Below are 9238 nucleotides of genomic sequence, written 5' to 3'. Positions count from 1 at the left end.
CAGCTAGCTAGCTCCATTGGTACTTTAAATTTCAAATCGCAAAAGTCATCAGTCACGGTATTTTTTGTTTCCATTTCATTCCTCAGGTTTCAAAGTGACGCAAAAAACTTCAGGAAATAAAATCAATCAATCAAGCGAATCAATTTTTCTTTTTAACAAGATTTGGTCAATCGTATCTTCGATTCGGAAAATAAATTCATTTGATTAAGCTGGTTCAGTTGCTTCTTTTTTTGTTGTTAGAAACTTATTATAATAAAATTGAATATAGACTTACACCTAGTATTTTTTGCATTCCATGATTCCTTCCTAACGAACTGGTCATTCGTAGCTCATAAGAGAATTGGAAGAGGGCAGGCCGAAGCCCAGAAGTGGTCCAATCCTGGTTAGTTTTTTTTTCAAGGAATTGAATCCTTGTATCGCGGGGAGTTTCACAAACATTCAAGTCTCATGCATTTTTGCATCGGTTTTTTTTTCGATAGATGTATCATTTCCGCAGGCCAGTGGTATGTGTTAAATTTCTTGCTACTTTCGTAACTTAAATCAATTTGATCAGTTTTAACCCCGGGCACAGTAGAGCACTGTTAGAAGTTAGACGTCTCTCTCTTTCGGAATGTCGCATCCCAGCTCCCGAAAGGATTGATAGATTTTAATTTAGTATTTCATTGTATTACAGTTGAATTATGTGCAAGTGTTCATATGTGTGCACATGTTTCATAAAAATTAAACCGTTTTAATTAATAAAAAGCTTTACCGATGGGATTTTCAAATTTTTAATTTTACTTATATTAATTGCAGCAATGTCACATCTAAGTCTGTGTCATCCTAAAGCAATATCAGCTGCGTTAGGATTTCAAAAAAGTGTGGTTTGAGGCTCAACAATACTTCAGAAAGATGTTTTTTTACATGTATTCATTGTAAGCCATCCATCCTCAAGATATCGGGTTCATCCCCAATAGGTATTGTATTAAAAAATAATTCACGTGACCAATCTTTAAGTACAACCTTTATTTTTATTTAACAAGTACCTAGTAATTATCAATCTCATTACAATTCTTATGATATTTAGAAAATATAGATCAATTAATTTTGTTTAAATTCATAAGGAGGCGGGTATCGTTAGGAATCATTTTAATTTCTCATGGCTTTTGTAGGTACTCACATTCATAATAACTCTGTTAAAAACTATCTTACTAAAATAAATCATTGTTTTTAACAACTAATTGACAGTTTGTGTCAACAGATGTCACTGTAAAATTGTTTTGTTATTAGCTAATCTATAATGATTCGTGTTACTTAAAAATTGCATTTCTTATTTTATAATATAAAATTTATATAAAAAATATTAATATTATTATTTATTATGAACAATAAACTCTGTCTTCCGAGATCACTCCGTAGCTTCCCATATTTTCTTATCACATATTCAGCGCCTGAAATTAGTCAAACATTGAACATTACACAATATTTATATGACAACTAAAAAATAAAAAGTAATTGTATATTATGAAAAAGAGCTAAAAGCGCCATCTCTTTCAAGTCGAAGAAACTAAAATAAGAGTTTGTTAGTTGACTTCAGTAGCTGCGTATACGTAATGCATAACGCCATCTATATTCTTAAAACCAAGTTGATAGTTTCCTCACCTGAGTCTAGATGTCGCTAGTGCGTCCGCCGCGCATCCCTCTCCGTCTTGTCCTGCCGCTTGAGGTCATTGATCGTCGTGACGCTGCCAAACAGTACTTTCGCTGTCATTTGCTGCAAATACACAAATCATAATATTATTTATTGCGAAGTATTAGTCAATAGGTTGGTAAATAGTAAATGTTTCAAAGTTAGAAATGCTTGCAGATAGAAAAACTGTAATGGTGTGTCAAATGAGGATAATTACTTAATTATTTTCATAATTAATGGTACTGCCGGATTTGCACGATTAAAGTGCTGTAATTTTAAAAACACCAAACATTATGCAATTTTATAACAATCTTCGACCGATTACCTAACTGATTTAATTGCCATGCAAACTAAACAGATCAATGCTCCTTTGCGATTCATTTAAATTAATTCAGTTATCCAAGAACATAAAACGGCGACGAGGACGGCCTCGAATGAGATGGCGCGACGAACTGGATGCGTACCACAAACAGTGGATGGAAAAAGCAATAGACCGGACAGAGTGGAAGAATCTAAGGGAGGCCTTTGCCCGGCAGTGGGAAAGTAACGGCTGAAAAAAAAAGACATCCAAGAAAACTGTCATTACTTTCGTCACTTATTTTCGTTATCTTAATATTTAAAACTGTTATTCACATAAAAAGCGCTGTTTGAAAAAGTACTGAAAATACTGACCGGGCTGATGCACCCTTTGATGGTTAATGGATGATTTTCGATAAAAAATCAATTTACTAAGTCTGATTTACAGTAAAATTAAGAACCTAAATTTAGCCGAAGAGGTGCAGATCAAAATCTTTCACGCCCTGCATCAATGCGACCAATCATAAATCTGTCATCTCTAAATTAGACAAGAAAATCGATAGAAATCTGTCTCAACACGATGCATCCAAAATCAGAACTCTAATGTAAGGTCACTTATAAGTCAAGATGTTAATAGACATGTAACTTAAAGCATATACCCAAAACCAAGTCGATTTGCAAGCATAATAATATAAATTGTAGATGTCAAAGGCCAGACGAAATTAAGTGCAGGAGCGATTGGCTGAGTTCCAGCTCACACCTGCCTCCGAAAACAGTAGGAACTAGCATCTTGAGACAATCGCCAGAGTTATGGAAGTTCGGAACAGCTGTTTGAGGCATTTGAGGACTTTGCACCTATTCCATGCCTATATTTCATCCAATGATTGTTTGGAAAGGTATAAGTAGCTGACATTATAATAAAGCACAGGTGAATGCAGTTTAGTTGGTCTTTCGGTTGCGGAATCTCAGGATTTGAATGTCAGTCTAGGAGGATTGTGTTTTGTATCTTACATAATGAAGGTTTACATTTGATAGAAGAATCACATAGGTAACATACAAATTCAATTTAAATATACTTAATACTTCCAATCCAGTGTTCTCGATTAATTTCATCGTATTTGCCGTGTAATCGAAGTTTCTCTGATCGATATCTTCGTATGTATTAAACTGCAGATGGCATAATTATCGAGAGCATTTTCCGAGAATATTGAAGTGAAAATATTTTCGTTTTAATACGATGAACCATACATTTTTTTCTTTAAAATGAGCCTTTTTATTATTGTTTCCTTTTTTGTATTAGCAAATTTTAAAACATTTTTTTCTCTACAATCATAACCCACACATTAACATCGTTTATTTCTTTAATTATTTTAATTACTTTTTAGTTCTCAGGCTTTGTTACAGAATATACATTTTGGGAATTACAAAATACGTTGCTCAACTGTTGGGAACTGGATCGCGATCTCTTCGGAGCGGCTGCAATTAGGCTCACTAGCAGTGAGGTCTGTTAAGGCGTATAGCTCCCGGGGTTTTATTGATTTTCCGCGGATGGGTAGCACTTTTATTATTTTGTTAGTCATTATTTTTCATTTGTTGGTACGACGGTTCCTGTTTGCTTTTTCGTATGTTTATTGACTTGTGCTTCATGCATTTATTGTTTTAGGTACTCGTTCACGACACACTACAATAGCCTCCCCTACCTGAAGGTAAGTGTAAACAACAGTAAGATTTCTCATCCTTGTGAGAAAATACCACCGTTGTTTGACTACATGTCAGTGGCTTGTTTTAACGTTAAATCTAAACAAAATTTTTGTTGATTTTTCATAAACTGAAATATGTGAACATGGATATTATAACGGAAATAGGCTGGAGTTAAAAAAATACATATGTTCGTGTGCCAAATTCTTGTTTTTTACCATATTTTTGCTGGAAGAGACTTTCTTAAAGAATAAGAAATATTGTGTTATTTTGATGTTGTTTTATGCATAAAAATAACTGAAAAATTGAATACAATATCAATATATACGAGTATGAATAAAATATTCTTACCTACCTTACAACCCTGACCCCTGCCGACCAAACAATTACGTTTTGGCAATTATATTTGCCTCTTCTTAAAAAGGACTGCATTTTAATAATTGCTGCATAAATGTTATTGCAATTAGGCCTCTTTTGTAGTTTTGGATAAAGGCATACAAATCGATTGTTAATTTTAATAAAGGGACGGATCTAATTATTTTGTTTTGAGACGCACTAATTGGTGTTCGTTTTATTGTTAGTAGTTTATGAGGTGTTTGTTCAATTTCGGCTTAATTTCATGATTATACAGGCGTTTATGCATTCGTAAGTAGGAAGTTTTCATTGTGCATTATGGTTAATCGGCCTTCTCCAATAGCCAGATAACCACTTGAATAAAACTTGAAAACAATGTTATTTCTGCAGCTGAATTACTCAGTATTTTTTAAAGGATCCCATAGGATATATAGGATTTACAATAGGGTAAGACCGTTAATAATATTTTAAACCACTAAGCAAAGGATCTCTGAGCACGTATTAAAATAAGTTTAGTAACATCAAAATGCCACCAGATGGCGATAAAGTGCCAATCGATTTCTTTTTTTTTCTAAAAGATCTTCGCCTTAACAATCACATAAGAATCTGATCTGCATTAACTGCTCTACATGCATATTATTATTACCAATTTTTCGTGCATGCCTGCATGGCCATATACAGCAGTATCGCCTTATAAGTACATCGTGTAAAGTTAATACAGCGTGTTATAAAGATGCTGGCTTTTAAGATTGCATTTTGGTCAGCTTTTACTGGCTGTCTCGAAAATTGTTATTTACTTCATTAATAAATGTGGCAGAGCTAGTGATTAGGCTTGTTTCTACTATTTTTTACAAGGAGAAAGAAAATGGATTAGACTTCAAAATAAGTAAAGAGTGTAAGATTGTTTTTCGTTTTTGTCTCTGTTTTTTTAGGAAGCATGAATATATTTGCCTAAAGCATTACATTAAGAATTAAGATTCTTGTTTTCTGATCTTTTCAGAGTAACCTGTAATAAAAAATCGGAATGTTTTATTTTACTGTTTTTGTTTAAAGATTCTAAGGTTTACTCTCGGGTATTTATCGGGAAATATCGACTATGGTGTTGGTACTACGTAAATTTTATCAAAATACAACAGATAACCAAATTGAACACGCTGTGCATACATTCACCTGGATCAATATTTAAGTGTCCATAAAAGTTATTTTGACACAGTTTTGACCGACTTTCAACAATGCCTTTATCGAAGATAAAATGTTTTTGATTCAAGATTTTAACGACGTTCCAGGAAGCTATAATTATTTTATCTTTTATAATAAATAATATTAATTTCGTTCACAACTGTTTCTTTAATGACTGGAATTTTCCGAGCGAAAAGATATCACTTGAATTGTGGATGCTTCTGAGATATTTAAAATAACTGAATTCGAATAATTTAGTCCAGAATTGACAATCTGAACGTACTTATAAAATTGGGGTGTCCGTTTATTGTGTTCAAATAACCATTTATTGCTACATGCATATCAACATAATATATTATATACGGTAGGTAAATAAACCAAAATACTTTTTTTTTCTATTTGTTCCGGCTAATCTCGGAAATGGCTGGACCTATTTTGTCGGGACTTTTAATGCCTGATAGGTGGTGTAATAAGAAGTAACTTAGGTTACTTTTACTTCATTAAATTACCTTTAATTTTGAAAAATATAATAATGTTTTTTAAATTTAGCCGTATCTTAAAAAATCGCTCACCTCAGAAGATCGCTTTCATCATCTATATCATCACTTATAACTTAATTAATTAACTTTTATTCTGTGTAGTGTTTCTCCCAACCTTCAAACCCGCCCAAGGATACTTACACAGACCTCTATACGTCAACCTTTCATCGCTCCTGTGCCTAATTAAACTACGTTGGACCTAAAACTTTTCCGACATTCTGTCCCTACTGAGTTTCTAACTTATTTTTTTAGGGTTCCGTATTTAAAGAGTAAGAGCGAAACCCTACTTTTGAAGAACCCCTGTCTGTACATCTGTCCCTCTGTCATCAGGCTGTGATACGCACTGTGTGCACTGTGATAGCTAGGCAGTATAATTTTTTACAGGTTGCTTTTTCCGTTGCTGCCATAACAACAAAAACTCGACGCTTAGCAACGATTGTTACGGTCAAAAAATCAAAAAATCAAAATCAAAAATCGTTTATTGGAACAAAAACCAGTGACAAACATTAATTATGCGTTAACAGCCGCATTAGTTAATAAAAAAACTGTCATATGGTCAGGTCATATGTAATTTTGTTATTACCTACCCTCAAATTTATATTTTCCACCCAACCGATTGATTTATCTTTAGCTTATCTGTACGGAATCTGCAGCGCAACGAGATCACTTCACGTTTCAGCTCTTGTTGTTTATTTGTCATGACTGAATAATTATAGGCTGAGTCTGTCTGGGGAGAATTTGACGACAGGCCTTTGGAGATAAAATAGAGTTCAGGTTTTGAAATACGGGGTTTGGACAATTTATTTCATTATTGGACTGTTTATTCAAGGGCGGGAGACATAGCGCAGCGGTTCGGGTTAAATCAGTAAGTCTGATGTTCCCATTTTCACTCTTCTAATACTTCGTAAGCACTAGCATCCAAAAATCATTGCTTTATATTGGGAATTAATCCTGAGACATTTGACTTGGCTCTCCAAAGATACCACGAGACTTTTACTACTAAGTTTTTAAAACCACTTTTTTATTTTTTATTTTGTTTTTCTAGCGCATTATTACACTTAAGGTTTTATAGCACTTAAGAATTTTTTTTCAATGCTCCATATTTTTTCTCTGTCGTTCCTGACGATACTGCTGATCCTGACATAATAGGTTTTTTTCGAATCAGTGTTTGTAATAAGAACTCGATCGGTTTATCACAAATCCTGTATTGCCCTCCAACAGTCTATTTCATATCATTTACCTTCACTGTCAGTGATGTCATTAAATAATGGCGTCTCTTCATTATGTGTTAAATAATTTGCACACAAATAGTCGCGTGCGCAACAAAATGATCCGCGTTCTGTTTTCATCTAATTGTTTATCGATCGGTTATTATCGAGAGTTACATCGATTTATGTTTGTGATCAAGTAAGTAGCCTATTCATCGGGGCTTGAGCCAAAGTGTAAACAAAGAAATCAATGTTCCCCAAACTTTTATTTTAGTTTTTATTTTCATTTAACTATCTCTTTATGATTTTATTTATGTTTCAGTTTATCTTACATAGTTCACATGTTCAAATAAATGCTCAAGTTTTGTTAGGAGGTACTCAACTATGAGGATAATAAAAAAATAAGAAAAAAAATCTAAGAAAAATTACAAACATTGCTTAGCCCAGGTTCAGGTTCACTTATGTTATTACACGAAAGCGTCAATATAACTAAAACAAAACAATTAACAAATAACTTTAAACGTAACAAAATAATAAACCTAATGAAAACAATAAAAGTAACAATGGAATAACATGAATTTAACGAAAATGTCTGCAGTGGGATTTCTCACATCAACAAATTGTTCGATAGTAAAGATGGCGGGTATGACCCGACCGATGAAAAAACGTCACATTTTGATGTAAAATGTTCGCAGTATCTGTGGTCTTCATATAGTCGTATTAAAATGCGTTCCAAGTTTGAGAATAGTTTCCTTTTTAGGTTCTTTTACATGTAAACTATTTATTTCATAATTAATTAAAATTAAGAAAATAATTTAAGGCATTTATGATATTTGATTTCAAATAAGTCTGAACGGATTACAAACGTTTTATAGACTTCGTACTAAAATATAATTTCTTATGTTGTCTGTGTATGCTTCCGTAGTTATTTTTATAAATTAAGTTCAGTACATCAATCGTGACATATAAAGAACCCTTTTTATGGTTTGTTTACCTTTTGGCTCATGGCTCGTTAATAGGGTATAGATACTTTATTGTTTAATTTTGAAGATAATTTTTATAGTCCCACTAAAATTGACTTATTTATAAAACAATGAAATACAAAATACATGTTAGATAGAACTTTCATTCTTGCAACTCAGGATATTCTGGATTTTTTTGTGCATGTGACATGATATTTGTGTTTTCCATGATACAATGATTAAATTCCTTACTGCGGGAATATTATAACATTTAATATTTCAACATTTCTTCAACATCTCTTTTTCACTTCAACAGTTTTGACAATATTTGTTACAGGCTTGAATAAAGCTAAGTTAGAAATGTAGAGTTGAATAAAGGTCTTTGCCCTGAGGCGAAGATTACAGCTGAACTAATAATAACGCTCGAGTAATTAGCCAGGTATGATACAATTGCCCATTCAAGCGCACATCCGCAACTTCAATACGTATCTTGCAAAAGCAGATACACAGCAATAATTGCACAATCTTTGCCGTTTAATATGGAATCTGTTTGACTTTATCGTGACACGTCGTTTATGTTTATTTACTTGTAATAATTGTTGTCATATTGCTATAGTTTTTGTTTTCGCTTGTCACTTAATAAAGCTGGATCGATTGGCTGCGCAATCTATTCAGCATTTGATGCATTATGTATTTAATTTATGTTTTGAACATGAGCATCATATACATATTTTTTTGTATCGCAATTGACATCCATGCGTTTATTATCCCTTTGATATTCCGCAAGTTAATTCATAAGTTGGAAATATAATTGAGATTTACTTATTTCCTGAAAAATTACGTTTTTTTTTCAGATAATTAACACACTTTAAGTACAAATGATTACTGTTACTGATTACAAAACAATTAATCAACCATTGGCCAGTGTCAATCGATATTATTTTTAAAGTCACGCGGTTTTTTTATTTATCATTTATGTACACAGACCAATAAAAGAAGCACAAATATAGAAAGACGTGTACAAAGGTTCTTTATGTTAATCAAAAATAAATGAATAAGCACCTATTTTAAACATTATTGAAGTAATACGCGATCGATTTTCGTCTATCATACAAATATAGCGAAGATGATTCAAAGGAAAATACCCAATTGACAGAGTTCAAAGAAAAATACATTGAAGAGTTCGTAGAAACATATTCCATTACACGCAATTACTAGTTATTGACCTGAAATTTTAATGAAAAGCCTTGCGTTATGATGTTGGAGTCACGTTTGCTTCAATGAGTCCAGTAAGAAGATTTTTTTAAAAATATGCACTCAAAATTCACAGTA

General features: G+C 32.7%; 1 long non-coding RNA gene across 1 annotated transcript in view; it reads right to left on the bottom strand.

Moving 5' to 3' along the window:
* Positions 1-981: 981 nt before the first annotated feature.
* LOC113492214 overlaps positions 982-9238 on the bottom strand; it is a 33839-nt gene continuing 25582 nt past the window's right edge. Inside the window, exons 3-4 of the long non-coding RNA XR_003400482.1 lie at positions 1642-1753; positions 982-1430 (exon numbers count right to left, since the gene is read on the bottom strand). This is a non-coding gene — a long non-coding RNA (uncharacterized LOC113492214). The remainder of the gene's footprint in view (positions 1431-1641; positions 1754-9238) is intronic.

This window comes from Trichoplusia ni, chromosome 3 (genome assembly GCF_003590095.1).
Source record: "Trichoplusia ni isolate ovarian cell line Hi5 chromosome 3, tn1, whole genome shotgun sequence".
Classification (NCBI taxonomy): domain Eukaryota; kingdom Metazoa; phylum Arthropoda; class Insecta; order Lepidoptera; family Noctuidae; genus Trichoplusia; species Trichoplusia ni.
The sequence above is the reverse complement of the archived record's forward strand: the minus strand, read 5'-3'. Positions and strand labels throughout refer to the sequence as shown.